We start from the raw sequence: 19,769 nt of genomic DNA, 5'->3' as shown, positions 1-19,769 counted from the left end.
ACATATTTGATTCTACCCATTGTAAGTGGTAAAGGGATTATTAGCCTGGTCCCAACCACTACGGGGAGGTGTAAAAGGCTCGGGAAGTTACAGTGTGGATTAGGCCATAAGATGGGGCAGATGATGTCATCAGAAGCATGTGATCGGTGGGAGCAGTTACTAAACGTCTAGGCAACCTAGTCCATGCTGTGCAGGCAGGTAGAGGGCTGGGCAGTGCTCATGGTTTGGCATTGATGATGTCCACAAATTCAGGCTTGAGAGATGCACCACCCACGAGGAAGCCGTCCACGTCAGGCTGGCTTGCCAGCTCTTTGCAGGTTGCTCCAGTCACAGAACCCCCATAAAGGATCCGGGTGCACTAAGCCACCCCATTATTGACCAGATTTCAGCCATCCCAGGAGCTTCTCATGTACTTCCTGGGCCTGTTGAGGGGTTGCAGTCCCAATGGCCCACCCAGGTTCATAGGCCAGGGCTACCTTGCTCCCATCCTTCACATTGTCTGCAATAACCTTGGTTTGCTCGAAAATGACCTTCTCCGTGGCGTCCCTTTCATCTAGCTTCTCCCAATGCAGGCGATCACTCCAAGTCCCTCTGCTAGGGCATGGTTTACTTTCTGCCTAATCAACTCATGTGATTCCCAAAGACATGTCTTCTTTCCGAGTGCCCCAGCACCTCCCTGGTGGCTCCTAAGTCTTTGATCAGATCAAGGCTGATTTCCCCAGTGAAGGCCCCATTGGTCACTTTGTAGCAGTTCTGTGCAGCCACAGCAATCTTGGGATCCAGCCTCTGCCTGGCGAAGTTGATGTAAGAGGCTGGTGGCACACAACCCTCCTCGGTGTCTGCCGGCACACTGGCTGCCTTCAGAGTCCAGGTGAGTTCTCCCAGGCACTGCTTTCTCCTCTTCATCTTCCACTTGCCCCCCATGAAGAGCTTCCTGGAAGGCGCCATCATAAGCTCACGTCTCTGAAGGTCAGTACCGTAAGTTTTCTTTTACATGCATTTTGTCAAAGTTTAAACAAGTAGCTGAAAATATGCTTATGTTTATATATAATCAGTATCAAATATATTATACATCAATATTAAATACACAAAGACTCAAGTTTACTGCAATTAAAATTTTAAAATTTTAAAAGGAAGGAAATGTAAAGAGCAGGAAAAGATGCAGATCTTTTAACAAGCTATATCTCTTCACGGACACAACTGCAAACAAAATGAGGTAACAGCAGACAATCTTCCGCACAGTGTAAGCTGGCTGGCTGGCCAGGACACTTTCACCGCATCATGTGCTGCCAGAGAAGTTGGGGCTACAGGATACAAGCAGACGCCAACACTTTCGCCTTCCACTTTCTCAAGAGTGCTGATCAGGCCAAGTTTCATTTCACTTATTGGGCCACTTTCCAAGTTGGAGGAGGAGGGTTGAGAGAGGGCCGTAGAAAGTATTAGGATCGAAGTTTCATATCTGCAAAAGTAAGCTGATGTTGCTTACCACTGGGTTTCAAAACCAAAGCTTCCCTAAATTGGCCAAGAGTTTTGAAGAGGGCTATACAAACCCAGGGGTCAGCAGATGTTTTCTGCAAAATTTTAGGTTTTGCAGGCACACACTCCCCAGTGCAGTTCCTTACCTCTGCTGTGATAAAAGCTCAAAAAAGAGCTCTCAGCAACACAGGGTAGGTGTGCATGGCATGTCTCAAGAGAGCTTCATTTACCCACAGCGTAGTAAGTTGGATTTTACTATCTCCTGATAAAGAGTTCTAAGAATTTTCCCTTCTGATTTAAACATGGATACTTGCTTAGGTTAATAACAACAACAACAAAACATATACACACATGTGTATGGTGATGCTACTGTTAGAGCTGATTCCAATAAGCTGCCTATGCCTCAAACTCTCCAGCAGCCATGTAGGAATCCCGAAGTCACTCAGTCAATTTAAACTACTAATGTGTTCCAGGCACGTGGAGGATGCCTTTAGACCCAACACTCGAGAGACGGAGGTAGGTTCATCTTTGTCAGTCTGAGGCCAGCCTGGTCTTCATAGTGAGTTAGTTGTAGGACACCCAAAGACACACAGTGAGACCTCTCAAAAGACTGTTAATGCTTCAGTTGAAGTACACACTTGTGATCCTACCTCTGATAAGATAGAAAAGGCAGAATCCCTGGGATTTTCCAAACTGTGTGCACTCACGCGCGCACACACACACACACCTGCATGGACACACATCCCCACCCCACGTGGACATGCACACACACCCACATGAGCACGCACACATATGCACACAGGCATGCACATACACAGTTCAAAACAGTGTCCTTCCTTCTTTGCTACACAAGGCCTTATGTATGCGAGGAATACCAAGGAGTTTAACATCTTGTCTGCTTTGACCCAAGAACTCTTCAAGTTGGCAAATGAAGCTGCTTCTTCTGAGACAAACCTGCTTTAAAATATTCCCCCAAAATCTTTGTCATCGGCAGGCCAGATTCTTAACTCATACATTTCTGGGAAATGATAGCTCAAATTGGCTGTGTGCCCTTTGGCCCTAAACCACTAAGTTTTTCTAAATTCACTAGGATCAATAAGGGAAAAAGATATTACTTTGATATTACTACAACATAGGGCTCAATGAGTTTACTGGGAAAACAGCTCTGTTGAGAAGTTGCCATATGACCCTGCAAATGTCTCTAATGGCAACCTAGGACTCACAGAACTGAGCTAGAAACCTTCAGCTCAAATGATTGTTCCCAACAAAGAGAAATGTTTGAAATAAATCAGCTACTTAAATAATCAAAAGTAAACAATATTTCTCAGCTTCAAGTATGACTATGGTATATCTAATATAATATAAAATATAAACACCATCTTTATAATGTCATTTTTTCTTTGCCAAATACAGCTATAAATGTAATATGATCCCACAAAATTCCATCTACTGTTTATTTGGATTTTTGTTGTTTCTGTTTTGTTGACCTGACATTTTAAATTTTTAATCATAAATTATTGGCCCTTCTAGGTCAGGAGTTCATCTTCCCTCCCTGCTCCTCTTTGGTATTAGAAAGTGAGACAGCTGGAGCTCTGGCAGTCATTTTGGAGCAGGACGAGCCTCATAGATGAATACCACAGCTTGGGGTAATGAAAAAGAAAGAAAGAAAGAAAGAGAGAGAGAGAGAGAGAGAGAGAGAGAGAGAGAGAGAGAGAGAGAGAGANTTAATCATAAATTATTGGCCCTTCTAGGTCAGGAGTTCATCTTCCCTCCCTGCTCCTCTTTGGTATTAGAAAGTGAGACAGCTGGAGCTCTGGCATTCAAGAATTTTCAGTGAGAAGGAAATAAGTACAATAAAGAACATACCATATACAAATGCATACACACAGAGAGAGAGAGAGAGAGAGAGAGAGAGAGACAAGGAAAGAGAGAAAGAAAAAGAAAGAAAGAAAGAAAGAAAGAAAGAAAGAAAGAAAGAAAGAAAGAAAGAAAGAAAGAAGGAAAGAAAGAAGGAAGCGCTTAAAGCATGGGTTGGGCTAGCACCTACCTTCAACATTCTTTTAGCAGAGACATTTAAACTTGTAAACATTCTTTAAACACACTCAAGATTGGAGGAGACCAGCATATGACATAGCTGTGCTTACCATGTATAAAGTCTTGGTTTCAATCACCAACCCTCCCACAAAAAACAATACATAATATTTTTTTAAATCACATTAACAATAATCTTTATTGTTAAGCTGCCATTGAATCTAATTCCACTTGAAAAGTCCCACCATTGACTAGATGGCCTGAGATTTCATCATGATTTGACAAAAACTCATTACTTCCGCTAGCTGTAACTTTGAAATACACCCAAAAATTGTAAGATTGATAAAGTAACAGAAATATGAATATAGGGGCTTAAATATGTTAGATAGTAAATATAGCAAAATGCTAATTATATAATGGCGATGATAAGTACCAGGTTATTTAATATTCATTCCTCCAACTCTTCATGATAACATGCCTAAAATACTGTTGCCGAGCCACCGATATAACTTTTTAAAACCGTATGTTTGGGACAGGGTCTCATGTAGCCTAGACTGGTTTTAAACTTGGTATATAGTCACAAAACAGCCTTGAACTCTAAATCTTCCTGCCTCCACCTTCCAAGTACAGGAGTTCCAGGCTTGTGCTGCCATGCCTGGCCCCAGCAGGACTGCTTACCATGCTTCCAAACAAACTCTTTGAAGTAACGAAAGATTTTGTGCTTCTTTTCCTCACTAAAAGGGTCACTTCTCTTCCTGTTCTATAAACAGTATTGAGGGCTTCAAGTCTTGAAAAAATAGAACTCAAAGTACTGCCAGTGGGACAAGCTGTATGCAAGTAAAATTTTTAAAGGCTGTGTAAACAGAAATCCATCTGGAAGAATTGTTTTTTTTCATCAGCACACTAAAAACGAGAATAGAAATTCCTGATTGAGATGTTCTGTTGGACTCTGAAAATTCCACCAGGTGGGGAAAAAAAAAGGCATCTTGGTCATTAAAAGTAACTTTCACCAAAAAAGCAATTTAACTGAACTCAGCTTGAGGGACATCACTAGGGACCTCGCTACTGAGGTTTGCTTCTCCTTCCTTATTAGCACATGGATATGTCTAAGGCAGTAACATTTCAGTTTGCTGCCTAGATCAACATCAGACACGAGTGTTGAGACAGTCATGGTAGTGATGTTGGGTCTTCTCTTGGGGGTCTGTATTCTAAGAAAGGCAAAACTGGAAAAGACCACTGAACAACTGCAGGCAAGGAAACTAGTTCAGAGCCTTGGCAGCAGATTGCCATTTATAAGGGTCCTTTCCACTTCTCAAAGATGCAATAAGATTAAGGTTCCCTAAGACGATATCAAAACTGATTTAGAATACTATGAAAAACTGACTTGCTGGGACTAACACACTTTCAGACAGTAGATCAGCCTTAATGCCTGAGAATGGTACCTTCATCTAACCCAGAAGCACGGACTTATTGCATTGAGCCACTGCAGGAGCAGACACTAGACCATGTGAAGAACATGGATCCACGTTATAATCCTGAAGCTACACTCGCCTATGACTTACTAAAATGTTCTGCTTCTGAGTCAACATTTTACAAACTTGATTTCATCTAAGAAAGAATGTTTTTAACAAAAGCCTGGGGAAAAGCATCAACTGTATTTGAATTATTCAAAGAAGAAGAAAACAATTTACATACACACACACACACACACACACACGAAAATGGTCCACTGTGTATATCTCTCTATACATAGCTCCTCATTCTGAAAGACAAATTTAAAAACGAGTACAGAAATTGTTAATATTAAAAATAAGTGAAAGACCTGTATGACAAGAAATTCAAGTCATTGAAGAAAAAAATTGAAGATCTCAGAAGATGGAGAGATCTCCCCTGCTCATGGATCAGTAGGATTAACATAGTAAAATAGCTTACCAAAAGCAATCTACAGAGTCAATTAATCCCCATCAAAATTTCAATGCAATTCTTTACAGACCTTGAAACAATTCTCAACTTCATATGGGAAAAAAAGACCAAAATTGCTAAAAATAATCTTGTACAATAAGAGAACTTCTGGAGGTATCACCAGCCCTGACCTCAAGCTGTACTACAGAGCAATAGTAATAAAGATTGCATGGGATCTGGATAAAAACAAACAAGCTGATCAATGGAATCAATTCCAAGACCCAGAAATAAACCCACACGCCTACCACACTTGATTTTTGACAAAGAAGCCAAAACTAAACAATGGAAAAGGGAGAGTGTCTTCAACAAATGGTGCTGGTCTAACTGGATATCTGCATGTAGAAGAATGCAAATAGGTTCGTATTTATCACTCTGCACAAAACTCAAATCCAAGTGGTTCAAAGATCTCGAGGTGAACCAGATACACTAAATCTAATAGAAGAGAAAGTGGGGGAAATAGCTTTGATCTCTTCGGTACAGGTGACAGCCTCCTGATCAGAACACCAATGGCTCAGGCACAAATCAACAATTTATAAATGGGGCCTCATGAAACTGGGAAGCTTCTGTAAGGCAAGGGACACTGTCAATAGGACAAAACAGCAGCCTACAGACTTGGGAAAGATAGCACTAACCCTACAGCTGACAGAGGACTAATATCAAAATATATAAAGAACTCAAGAAGTTAGACATCAACAACCCAAATAACCCAATTTAAAAATGGGGTACAAAGCTAAAAAAGAAACACTTAAGAAAATGTTTGACATCCTTAGTCATCATGGAAATACAAATGAAAACCACTCTGAGATTCCACTTTACACCCATCAGAATGGGTAAGATTAAAAACTCAACAAGTGGCACATGCTTGCAAGGATGTAAGGCAAAGGGAACATCCCTCCATTGCTGGTGGAAGTGCAAACAGGTACAACCACTCTGCAAATCAATTTGGTGGCTTCTCAGAAAATTAGGAATAGTTCTACCTCAAGACCCAGCTATACTACTTCTGGGCATATGCCCAGAAGATGCCCCACAATACCACAAGGGCACGTGCTCAACAGCTATGTTCATAGCTGCTTTATTTGTAATAGCCAGAAACTGGAAATACCCCAGATGTCCCTCAATTGAAGAATAGATACAGAAATGTGGTTCACTTACACAATGGAATACTACTCAGCTATTAAAAACAAGGACATTATGAAATTTGCAGGCAAATGGGTGGAACTAGAAAATATCCTGAGTGAGGTAACTAAGACCCAAAAGAACGTGTATGGTACGTACTCACTGATAGGTGGACATCAACCATAAAGTACAGGATATCCATGATACACTCCAGAGATCCAAAGAAACTAAATAACAAGGAGTGCCCAAGGGAGAATGCTTGAATCTCACTCAAAAGGGGAAATAACATAGCCACTGGAGGTGGGTGGAGGGAGAGAACTGGCTGAGAGAGGGTACAGGAAGAGGAATGGGTTCGGGGGAATCAGGGGCAAAACAGAAACCAGTGGTGGACAGAGGTGGGGGCATCTCTAGGATATACCAAGAGAGTGGGAAAGAGGGAGGCCCCAGAAAGTCTATGGGGATGACTCTAGCTGAGACTCCTAGCAGTGGGGGATATGGAGCCTGAAGTGGCCACCTCCTGTAGCCAGGTAGGGCCCAGTGGAGAGATAAGGACACCAACCTACCCATAAAACCTTCAGCCCAAAATGTGTCCTGCCTACAAGATATGCAACAACATAGATAGAGCAGAGATGGAAGGAATGGCCAACCAATAACTGGTCCAACTTGAGACCAACCCCATGGCAAGAACACCATTAATGATAATCTCCTATGCTTGCAGACAGGAGCCTAGCATAACTGTCCTCTGAGAGGCTCTACCCAGCAGCTGATATAAACAGATGCAGAGACCACAGCCAAACATTAGACACAGAGTGGAGCTCAGAGAGTTTTGTGGAAGAGTTGGAGGAAGGATTAAGGGACATGAAGGGGATAAGGACTCTACAAGAAGACCAACAGAGAACACCAACCTGGACCCTCGGGAGTTCCCAGAGACTGAACTACCAACCAAAGAGCAAGCATGGACTGGAGTTAGGCCATCCCCCAACACACACAGATATGTAGTGGATGTTCAGCTTGGTCTTCATGCAAGACCCCCAACGACTGAAGCAGGGGCTGTCCCTGAATCTGTTGCCTGCTTGTGAATCCCATTCCCTTAAGTGGACCATCTTGTCTTGCCTCAGTGGGAGAGGACACGCCTAGTCCTGCAGTGGCTTGATTTACTAGGATTCGGTAATACCCAGGAAGGATGGGGAAAGGGCCAAATGAGGGAGGTACTGGGAGGAGGGAGGAGCTGCAATCAGGACGTAATATTCATTTCACATGAATAAATAAATAAATTAACAGGAAAAAAAAAAGAAAATGGTCCAGTGTGTATAGATATTCACAATTCATCATTCTTAAAGAGAGATAAAAAAGAGTACAGAGATTGTTAATAATCTCGTTTACCTATATTATTAACCCTGCAGTTCACAAAGTCCCACAGAGCAAAAACTACTTTATGCCCATTTCATGGAAGAAGAAGCAGAAATTTAGAAGCATTTGATCAATTTCACCCCAGGTAAGACTTAAAGTCAATGTTGAGACCTAAATCTGCTTCAGGTCATTATTGCTGTGACCTTTGAAATCTAAGGGGACAGAGAACTGTCAGAAATGAGAGCAAGGAAGAGCAGGAAAGAGTGAACTGAAGGACCGAGAAGGAAGTAGTGGGTAAAAGTTCCAGGCATGAGGTGCCTCAGTGCCATCGGGACGGACAGGACCAGCGGGACCTGCTGTGCTGTTTCCCTTTGTCTCCTTGCTGTTTTCTTTCTTTTTTTTTTTTTTTTTTGGGGGGGGGGGTGTTGAGACAGGGTTTCTCTGTGTAGCCCTGGCTGTCCTGGAACTCACTCTGTAGACCAGGCTGGCCTCGAACTCAGAAATCCGCCTGCCTCTGCCTCCCGAGTGCTGGGATTAAAGGCATGCGCCACCACACCCGGCTGCTGTTTTATTTCTAATAAAGGGGCAAATATTTATATCTTTATGAAGTTAATTAAATCTAAATTCTTTCTCGTCTCCACTTTTTCTGAACCTCTTTTTTTTTTTTTTTTTTTTTAAGTAGTTCTTGAATATCTCTTTTAGCTGGGCTGCCTTGTCTGGCCTCAGTGGGAGCAGATGAACCTAGCCTCACAAAAATTTAATTTGCCACAGTGGGGGAGACCCCGGGAGCCCCACACACACTCAGAGAAGAAGAGGAGGGGGCATGGGAGAGAGGTTGTGGAAGGGGGTGACCAAGGGAGGGCAGTGAACAGGATGTAAAGTGAATACGTAAAAAAACAAAACAAAACAAAACAAAAAAGTAATATTTCTTGAACATCATTTGTGTGCCAGACCCTGGTCATTTAAACATCATATCAACTATTAACACATAGCAAGATAGTGAAACACTGAGCCAAACGGCAACAGATAAACTGGCATAGTATTAAGAATGTAGACTTGAAAGCACCATAGACGGCATTGCCTTTTCCCAGGCTTTGCCACCACCCAGGTCACTGAGGCTCCGGGCTGAGAAGCCAAGCAAAAGGATGCCAGCCTGAGCCAGCATCCCAGTCACTCCCCATTCACCTCATCATAGCCTCTTGGTTTTACAACTTTTCAGAAAAAGTTGAAACAGTGTTTATCTTTGTACACAGACCTGGATACTCTGCTTGTGTGTTCTAGATAATAAAAAAAAAAAAAGGAAAAAACACAATAGATTTGACAAATGGACAAACAGGGGAACTGGGTGTATTTTCTTTGTTATACTATACAACGGTATAGCCATCTATCAAAAAAAAAAAAAAATCAACTCTCTGTATCTAATGTCTCTGCATCTAGAAACCTTTGACATCTTCAAAACTCTATGACCAATCTTTATTAAGCAACCATAATAAAAACTGCAGTCATCAACACCTCTCATAGAAGATACAGTCATGGAGAGGAAACACAGGAAGGCAGGCAGGACAGATTACTCAGGTCCTTGCTTCCAAGTGTGTTCAGTTTCATAGAGCTTGGGACTCGCAAGACTTGTCACACCTAGAAGGAAACTTCCTCTCAGAACGAACATCTTGTTCACTTCTGTCAAATGACACTTCAGTCAAATGACGCTTCACTGACCACTGCCTTCAAGAATCCTGAACAAAGAAAGGGCTGAAATGTGGGGAGCTCTTGTTTATTTCAAGTTGCAAGACACTGAGTCCCTTAACAGTAGTCACTGATAGTTAGACTAATCAAGGACAAGAAGGACAAACAACCTGCCCAGTGTCCTCAGTCATGCCTTGCTTCTCTATCACAGTGGGAAGCAGTGTGATGTAATACAGGCACAGATATGGGGTGGGGTGTTGGATCAGGTCAAAATGACATTGTATTTTAGTAGTCATATTTATTAAAGACATTTGCGTCTCTCAGGTGTGCCTGCCCCTTGTCTTAATAACAACCTCAGAAGCCACTGGCAGCAAGTGCCCTGGAGCCACTCTGTCTCAAATGGAGAGAAGCCGAGTCTTGACACAGAGGAGCAGGAGTCAGTGTTAAGCCCTAGAACACCTGAAGAGGCCAGAAAGGAAGGATCTGGAAGGGAACATAGGGCCCTGCGAGCAGTGAGGTGGAGTCTAGATAGGTTATAATGACTGTGAGTCTTGATGTGGTCCTAATAGGGAACGGTGGTACCTAGATCAAAGTATGGAGAAGGCAGCATAGACAGAGGGGAGGCAGAGATGAACAGAGCTGTTAAGATGCTCTAAACACGGATGGCAAAGATGTGGCTGGAGTCTAGCCACAGGAAGTCAAGGAAGGGCCAAAGGGAAGATTTGCTAAGCTGTGTTCTCCACATCTTTCACACCCAGCCAATTCACAACATACTTATTTGTACATGTATGTACTTATTGTGAGGGCATGTGCATGGTACATCACACACATGTGGAGGAGGTCAGAAGACATCTTTTGGGAGTCAGTTCTGTTCTTCCACAATGAGAGTCCCCAGAATTGAACTCGAGTCATCAGGCTTGGAGGCAGGTACATTTTACCTAACACTGAGCCCCCTCTGAGAGCCCACAGCACGTTCTTGATGAAAAGTAAAAGAAAAACAAAACCAAGAATTAAAGAGGAGGGGATCCATCCCATCATCAGCCACCAAACCCAGATACTAATGCACATGCCAGCAAGATTCTGCTGAAGGGACCCTGATATAGCGGCCTCTTGTTGTTGTTGGTGGTGGTGTTTTAGGGGCATTATTACATCTTTTTCTATCTGTTCAACTTCAGCCCTTTAAGAAGCTTATGTCCTAATTCATTTTTCTCCAACTCTGAGTGTTTGTACTCTCAGTGTGGTAGTTAGCACTGCTTTATAGAGGTGACACCAGAGACTTACTCTCACGATTCTGAGTCTATAATTCCAAGATCAAGTTCTCTGCAAGGCTGCGTCCTTCCACCGGCTCCTGGTCTGGCGCACGGCCACCTTCTCCCCTGCCACCTTCTCCCCTGCTACTTCTCACAGGAGCTCCACCTTCTCCCCTGCTACTTCTCACAGGAGCTTTGGTCTGTGTCTCTCTCCAAGTCTCCTCTTCTAACGACATCAGCTGTGCTGTGTTAGGAGCTCCCCTGGGGACAGAATGGTAACTTGGCTCTTAAAAGATACTGACCCTAACTAAAATCACATTTTTAGAACAGGGGGTTAAGATTTAAATGCATGGATTTGTGAAAGAAACACAATTTAGTTGAAAATAATATTTGACACAAAGTCAGAATAGAATGTATCAACTATCAACCTATTGAGATATAAAGTAGAAAATTAAGTTATATAATCTGTTTTTGACAGCTAAGTCCCTAATGTTTCAACAACAAGAGTTACCACAACCCCAAATTTCCCAATGAAGCCTTTTTAAGTTCCTTTTGCTTTGCTTTAGAAATGACAGAGGGGAGGCAAAGAGATGGACAGGCTTCTAGAAAAGGTTACAAGCTAAGGGAGCGCACCTGACAGCCCTAAACTCCAAATCTCACAGAGCCCTGCCAGGTGTGATGGTGCTGCGGTTCATACTTAAGGAGGAGAAGCAGAGCTTTGAGTGCAGCCTGGGCTACACAGGGAAACTGGAGAGCAGCTGGGTTTCAGAGTGAAACCCTACCTCAAAAACCTAAACTAAAACCACACCAAACCAACTCCTATTCACAAACCCTCATCTACCGCTTAAGCCTTTCTCTGGTTCTCCTGCCTTTGTTTGTTTGAGATTTTATTTATTATTTTATGTATATGATGAATAAATACACTGTCGCTATCTTCAGACACACCAGAAGAGGGCGTCAAATCCCATTACAGATGGTTGTGAGCCACCATGTGGTTGGTGAGAACTGAACTCAGAACCTCTGGAAAAAGCAGTCAGTGCTCTTAACCACTGAGCCATCTCTCCAGCCCCAGGTTTGCTTGGTTTTGTCTGTTTTTATTTTATTCATAATGCTTTGCCTGTGTACCGTATGTATGTACGAGTACCTGGTGCTCAGCAATCCAGAAGAGGCCTCGGATAGCCTAGAACTAGAGGTACAAATAGTTTTTGACTCGCTGTGTTCTGATATCTGAACTCGGGTCTTCTACAAGAGCAACAAGTTTTCTTAATTGCTGAGGCATCTCTATAGCTCTTGATTTTCGCTCTTTAGAATAATTTTTATTATGTTTTGTTTGTTCGATTGGTTTCCGAGATGGGGTTTCTCTGTGTAGCCTTGGCTTTCCTGGAACTCACTCTGTAGACCAGGCTGGCTCAAACTCAGAGATCCACCTGACTCGCCTCCCGCGTCCTGAGATCAAAGGCATGCACCACCATAGCCTGATTCATGGTTTGTTTGTTTTTTTTTTAATATCTCCCATTGTGAATTTTCCTAGTTGGGTTTTCCTCCCAATATCATCTTCCCCGTAGCTTTGGATGCTGTCCGAGTGGGCAGATTTAGTTGGAAGCGCAACACAAAGTCAGTATGTTTGCCGTACTCCAGCAGTACTAAATGGTTAAGAAAAGTGGAGAGAGAGAGAGAAAGCAAAGCCATTTATTTGGGGCCTATCTACTTTCTACTCTCTATAACAATTCTAAATACTACAAATACAAATTACAACATTTAACCAAAGTGAGGCTCAGGGTGTGCACACAAAATAATCACTTCAACTATGTATTACATTGTATGTAACTAACTGGCTACTGACTCAAAAATGAATTTACTGATTCAACCACTAACTATTTTTTTGTGACCATATAGAAGTCATTCAATATATATGCCTCAGACTCCTCGTCTATAAAACATGAATATCATTAAAATACCCATTTTATAGATTTTGTGAGAAAAAAAGAGAAAGGATATATTGGGGGGGGGGGAATTAGCTGTTTGCAACTTATAAATGGGCTGTATTTCAAAAGTTACCTGACAAGTCAATTTCCAAAACTTGGAGCACATTTTCCTGGAGAAGCAATGGTCACAGACAGGGGCTGGCACTAAGGTCAACTACAAAGCTAATGATGGCCTAGAACACAGGTCCCATGGGCTAGAACAGGGAGATGTGTCTGTGTTACAGTAAGGGTAGGGGGAATAGGAATTCTCTGTTTCAAGCAAGGGCACCTTTAGTACGTGCCTCTCTGTAACAGGCATGACTTGGCATCTCTTAGGGCAGTCTGAGGTGCAAGGAGCCCAAGGCCCTGTGGCAGGGGCTTCTTGAAGGGAGTGAGAGACTCAGCAACAGGAGAGGGAACTGGAATAATGAACATCAGGAGGAAAGGGCTACAAAAGGAGATCTTAGAATTCTTTGTCCAGGGAATCCGATGAAGACTGAAAGCTATTGCTGTGTAGAGCTGCCAGCCTACAGCATATTCCCTAACTCGGGCTCACAGCCAAATGTTTCTCTTTTCCTAATTTAACAGATACTTTATATGCTCAAAGTACCCTTGAATCAATACTCTGTCGTGCATAAACTGACAACATAAACACTTCTTAGTATGGTTAAGGGGAAGGTTTTTCTTGTACATAAAGAGGGAGCAGCCGTAGCCATCTGGAAAGGTCCAGGGCAGAGAGGGAAAGTGGTAGACTGAACATGGTCAGCAGTCTGAACTTGGCCAGGAGAAAGGCAGGAACAGAGCAGAGAGATGGGGGGTGGGGGTGCAGAGAGAGGAAGATGGAGAGTGGGGGCAGAAGAGGGAGCACAGGGGAAATAACAGGGCTGGGAGGAGAATGAGTAGCTTGGAGGAGGGAAACCCAGGAGCTGCAGGGAGTGTCGGGTAGGAGAGGAGTTAGGAGGCAGGGCTGGCAAGGGCTTACAAGTGTCTATCAGGTATGCTAGTAGCTATGGCAGGTAGCCTTTTGTCCCACTAAGGGAAATGACTCCTTTGGGGAGAGGGGAAACCAGCTTCTCAGGTTCCTAAGGAATGCTGGCTTTTGTCTAGCTGCCAGGATGTGGGGGAATGGAGCTTCCTTTGGACCTGACATGCTGTCCTTGCCTTCAAACTCCATGTTGTACCAGAAGACAATTATTTACTTAGGACTCTCCAGGATTATCATCTATCTGACAGTGAAACCACAGCTAACATTCTATGAATGAATGAATAATTCTACAGAGACAGTGAAATTAGACATCATAAAAAGAACAAAGTATGTTCATTTTAACTGAAACACAGCACCTTACCTTGTAAGAGAAACCAATGTCCATCTTTAGGAGACAGTGATATAAAGAAAATACTTTTTGCACATACATGTGTATCTGTTCCAGTATATTGAGTGATAAAGGCAAAATGCCGAATACTATGAACTTCGAGAAATGTAACACAGCCCTGTGTGAGCGTCTTCTGAGGGTGTGTGTGGCAGCAGAGGGACAGATCATTTACCTGTGACCCACAGGCCTTTGTTCGGGTCAATCTCCAGTGCCAAATTAAATGAATATAGATTCATACATATATGCATGTGTGTGCACAGCCAACACTGAGACCCAACTCCAAAACTTTGTTCATCTTTCCAGAGCAAAACTTCATACTCATAAACATTTGACTCCCCAAATTCCCCCTGCTTCAAAACAATGACTTTTTTTTTTAACCTTTTAATTCTCAGCTTCACTTTAAAAATACAAATACTTTCATATTTTTGGATTTTTGGAGCATCATTCAACAAAGAAATCTACATCAGATTAGTAACTCAAAGACATCTACTCATCTACTAATCTATTTATGTACTAATTTAATACTATAGTATTTAGGATGAATAAAAATTTTCATATCATCAGCACAAGAAAAACAAGTTATTTTGAACATGTTTCTAAAATTAAAACTAAAACAGTTTTCTCCTCCTCTTCTTCATCTTCTTTTTCTTTTCCTCCTCCCCCTCCTCCCTCTCCTCCTCCTCTTCATCACCTTCCTCTTCTTTTTCTCTTCCCCCTCCTCCCCCTTCCCTCTCCCCTCCTCCTCCTCCTCCTCTTCTTCTTCTCCTTCTTCTTCTCCTTTTTCTTCTCCTCTTCCTGCTCCTCCTTCTCCTTTTTCTTCTTTCTTATTGTTGTTGTTGTTCTTGTTGTTGTTTAAGACAGGCTTTCCCTGGCTGCCCTAGAACTCACTCTGTAGACCAAGCTGGCTGGAACTCAGAGATCCACCTGCCTTTGCCATCTGAGTTCTGGGATTAAAGGCATGTGCCAACACTGCCCAGCAAAAGCAACCATTTTCAACAGCAAACTTAGCACTTGCTTAAAACAAACACAAACTGATGGCAAATTGATATAAACATTCCACATCTGAAAAAATGCACTTCTTTTGAATTATAACACTTTTTAAAATATTATCTTAGTTTTTCAGAGGTACACTGCTGGCACTGTGCTGGAGCCAGGCTTTCAGGGTTTGTATTAGGTTTCAAAGCATCAAGCTCGAGGACAGAATGGGATGGAATAACAAGATAATTTGTCAAGTTCCAGAGACAATGAGACCAGCTTTTCATTAATAGTTCTATTAGAGCAGGAATAAAAAGCCAATATCTTGAAATTTGTATGTATCATGGAGTTGAAGGTCAAATCTGAAAAATACACTCAGATATGTCAGTCTTGCAGAGTACATTCGGTATATATACACGTATGCCAATCTCAAAGAGTGCATTCTATGTATATTTCTGCATTTTCTTCAGGCTTGCGACTTAGACTGTAAGAATCTTAGAAATACTGGTTTCTTTTAAAACAAGAATAGGTGATTTTATAAAATTAAGAAAATAACAGAGAAACTATTCCTACGCAAGAGGTCCACACTAGATTAGCCAGTATCAGAACTATTTTTAGAAATGATAAACATATTTCATCATTTTAGGTATATACGGTTTGATAATAAAGTCATACTGTGATAGTCAGACGAACAAACAGGTTTTGTGGGTTCTGTGGAAACAGTATCAGACTGTTTCTGAAACCGGAAATTCCATAACGCAGTATCAGACTGAGTATTCTTCTCGCTGCCATTAGTTTATGCAATTTATTAATCATTGTCGATGGGTTTTTTCCCTATATCCTAATCGTCCCCACACCCAGTAATTGCTATGTTGATACACAGGGACTGGGAAAGCGCCCCAGAACTGAAGTGTCAGTATGCTAACATGTCCTGAATTCCTTACTCACCCTTCCAGATCCTTCCCTCCTTCCTTCTTCCTAGTTCCAAGCCACCGATGAGTCCTGAGAGGGAAAGCAGTCTTATGTACACAGATGTGTATTAGTTTGCTCACTATACACACTATAAATGTCTAGATCCTAGTTGACAGGGAAGAACAAGCCAGAGGCAACAGAGGCGGGCTAGATAAGTGTGAGGTAGGCAGGAGTGCTGAAAAAGACGAGATTAGATAGGCCAATAACAAATGTGTTGCCATGAGTAACCAGGACATCAACTTAAGGGCAACAGAGCTAGTTGACAAGAGGAGTCGAGATGCATCTGACAACCAGAGATGGGGGAAAATACCATCTAGTGCCCAGCACTGTGCAGTAGAACAAAGACTGGGTGTGGAGTCACTCTCACAGCTAAGAACGCAATATAAGTCTTCTCAGGATGCTTTGGGCTTTATTTATGTTCCTGAAATGAAGCTAGACTTAGGATGTCTCAGTCTGAGAATTCAAAGCTGTCTGCATGAGAATGTTCACCTAGGAATTCCCCTGAGAATGCAAGTAGGAAATAAGAATGGACAGTGTGTTTAAGAACAGAGGCTGCAGACATGGGTAACAATCAATAAATGTGTGATTAAGGAATTCTGAGACACATGTGCAAGGGGATTACATCATTTCAGAGAAATGTGTCCAGAATGAGAATACAGTGAAGACATTTGAAACCTAAATAATTGTATCAAGAGAGCCTCCAGAAAGAGGAAAATTGTCTGTATAATCCGGGGGGGAGGGGTGTAACGACAGAAACAGTAACTCTCACTTGAGTGTTCATGATGCAGCAGGCATTATTCCAGCCACCTGGCATATATTAATGCACTAATCTTAATTTATTCATGCTCTGTAAATGTTTTGTAAGTATACAATATATTTTTATCATATCAACCTTTTCCAACTCCTCCCAGCCCCCCCATCATCATGTCCTCCTCCCAACTTCCTAATCTCTCTTTTTACTTCAATAACACATTGTGTAAAATTAATGACATCCTTATGTGCATGATTATAGGGCATTCCATTATAGCACGGACAACCTGCCAGAGACCACATCCCTGAAGAAAACTCTCTTCTATCCCAGCAGCCATCAACATACAAAGCTCCTTCCCTCAGAGTGGGACTTCATAAGCCACTCCCAAATCTATGCTGGAATTTTGACAGGCTTACTCCTATGCAAACCTTGTGTAGGCAGCCACAACCAATGAGAGTTTATGAGTGCAGGAGAAATTGTTCTGAGGTGGTAGTCTGTCCCAACCTTTAGCTCTTACAATCTTTCTGACTCTTCTTCCACAATGTTCTCTGAGCCATGTGGGACAGAGGTGTGATATGTAGGGCCGAGCTCTCTGCTGTTCCACATTTTCTTCACTCTGGTCAGCTAAGAGTCTCTGCGTTGTCCCTACAAAAAGAAGTTTCTCTCATGAGAATGGAGAGCTGTATCCATTTATATAGAGAAAGACATTTATTTAGAAGCCACTTTGTTATCAAGCCTACTACCAAAATCGTAGTAGTAGATTTCCCCATAGGGTCTATGACTTCCCTGAGTTCTTAGCCAAGTTTCCATTACTAGGCATGAATCTCCTCCTGTGGAGTAGGCCTTAAATCCAATCAGAAAGCACATGATTATCCCTAGAACATTCATGCCCCTAGTTCACCAATAGCCACATCTTGCAAAGTTGCAGCTTGCAGGATTCACGGCTGAGGAAGATTGTTAATCACTTTTCTCCCTCAGCAGACTACACAGCACCTTCCATACCAGGAAAGCTAGACAGCAAGGAGGAAGCTTCTAGGTTGACACTTTGATTTCTATGATGGATAGGTTTTCTGGGCATAGTAGTATGGATAACTACAAGGTGGTCTTTCAGGACTGTAAATATGTTACTCTAAGCTTTACCAGCTTTCAATTTTTCCACTGAGAAATCAATAGTTATTGTGTTGGGCCTGATATTATGTGTGAATTGGACCTTCTGCCTTCAAGATTTCAGTACCACTTATAGTCTACGTGTCTGATATTCTGAGTCTAATATAGTCTTAGGAGTTCCTTTTCTGGTCCTGTATATTTGGTACTCTCTCTACCTCTTGTATTTGGATTTGGGGGTTATTCTTCTATGATTTGATTGAACTCAAATTATCTATGAGTTTGTAGGTTTGATCTTTTCACACTGTCCTACAGATCTTGTATTGCTGCCCATAACTTTCTTGTTTCTTTAAACATTCCATTGAGCTTAATTGGATGATTTAATTCCTCTACTTTTTCTTCAAGCCCTGATATTCTTTTGTGTGTGTGTGATCTGTTCTATGGATGTCTTACCATGGAGGCTTCTTATTTGACTATGGAGATCTTTATTTCTGGTATTGATTTGGCTTGCTTTTCCTTTAGTATTTCCATCTCATTGTTGAATTTTATTTTCATACTTGAATCAAATTCCATGTTTTATTCAACTGCTTGTGAGTTTTATAAAATTTATTTAGTAGATTGCTTGTATCCTCTTTAATTTGTCCACACATTTATTTGTATCCTCCTTAAAAATCTTTGAACATGTTTTAAATTGTTCTTTCTGGTTATTTGTCTGAAATTTTGTCTAAATCACTGTAATTGGCCACTACTCTTACAGCAGTCTCACGTTTTTAAAGAGGCATTTTGTCTTGACTTTTCATGTTATTGACATTTTTATGTTAAATTTTGCCCGTCTTGAGTTAATTTGCTTTTTTTTTGGGGGGGGGGGTTCCAGACAGGGTTTCTCTGTATAGCCCTGGCTGTCCTGGAACTTACTCTGTAGACCAGGCTGGCCTCAAACTCAGAAATCTACCTGCCTCTGCCTCCCGAGTGCTGGGATTAAAGGCATGCACTAAATTTTGCCCGTCTTAAGTTAATTTGCTGAGACTTTTTGACACATCTAAGTTCAGTTCTTTCAGTGCTTAATTTTTCTACTACCTGAAAAATCTTGGCTGGGCTTAACGTTGATTAATGTTCAGTTATAGAGAGAGTTGGTATTGATTCAAGAATGTAGTAGTTGAAGATGATGGACTGGTGAGAGTGGGGACCTGAGGCATAGCCTCTGTTCTCTTAAACCAGAGCCAATGCAGGCTTAGTTACCCCAAGACAGCTATTTGACAAATAGTCTGATCATCAAAGCCTGGGTCAAAGGGTGCTAAGGGAGTGTTTGTTGAATGCAGAGGTCTCTAACTCCATGTATAGATGTGTATTCAGAATGGTGAACGAGGGTTCCAGGTGAATCATGTATGTACGTCCCTAGTAAGTGAGTGTACCTTGTGCCAAAGATGTGTACTGAACAGGTGAGAGTATCATATTTCTCTGGCTTCACTAGACTTATTATACACTAGCAAGGGATATTATAGTAGATAAGGGTTATCTGGAAATCTTTACCTCTCACCTACATGTGAGCATATCGCTCACTTTACCTGTCTAGGGCAAGCATATTGAGTGGTCAAAGTATGCACTGGATGAGGGTTCTGGGACCTCTTACCTGTCTCTAACAGGAAGAGAGGTAGAAGTATGCACACAACTCATAGAGTCCAGAGATTCCTTGCCTGACCCCACCAGAAGCTGGAGGTGTTGCAGAAGTGTGAGTCAGAGGCTAAGGGTCCAGAGGCTGCTC

At 42.0% G+C, this 19,769-nt stretch overlaps 1 pseudogene; it reads right to left on the bottom strand.

Annotated features, from left to right (window-relative positions):
• Positions 1–214: 214 nt before the first annotated feature.
• LOC110326939 lies at positions 215–969 on the bottom strand (annotated as a pseudogene).
• Positions 970–19,769: the final 18,800 nt, after the last annotated feature.

Source organism: Mus pahari, chromosome 9 (assembly GCF_900095145.1).
Source record: "Mus pahari chromosome 9, PAHARI_EIJ_v1.1, whole genome shotgun sequence".
NCBI lineage: Eukaryota > Metazoa > Chordata > Mammalia > Rodentia > Muridae > Mus > Mus pahari.
The sequence above is the reverse complement of the archived record's forward strand: the minus strand, read 5'-3'. Positions and strand labels throughout refer to the sequence as shown.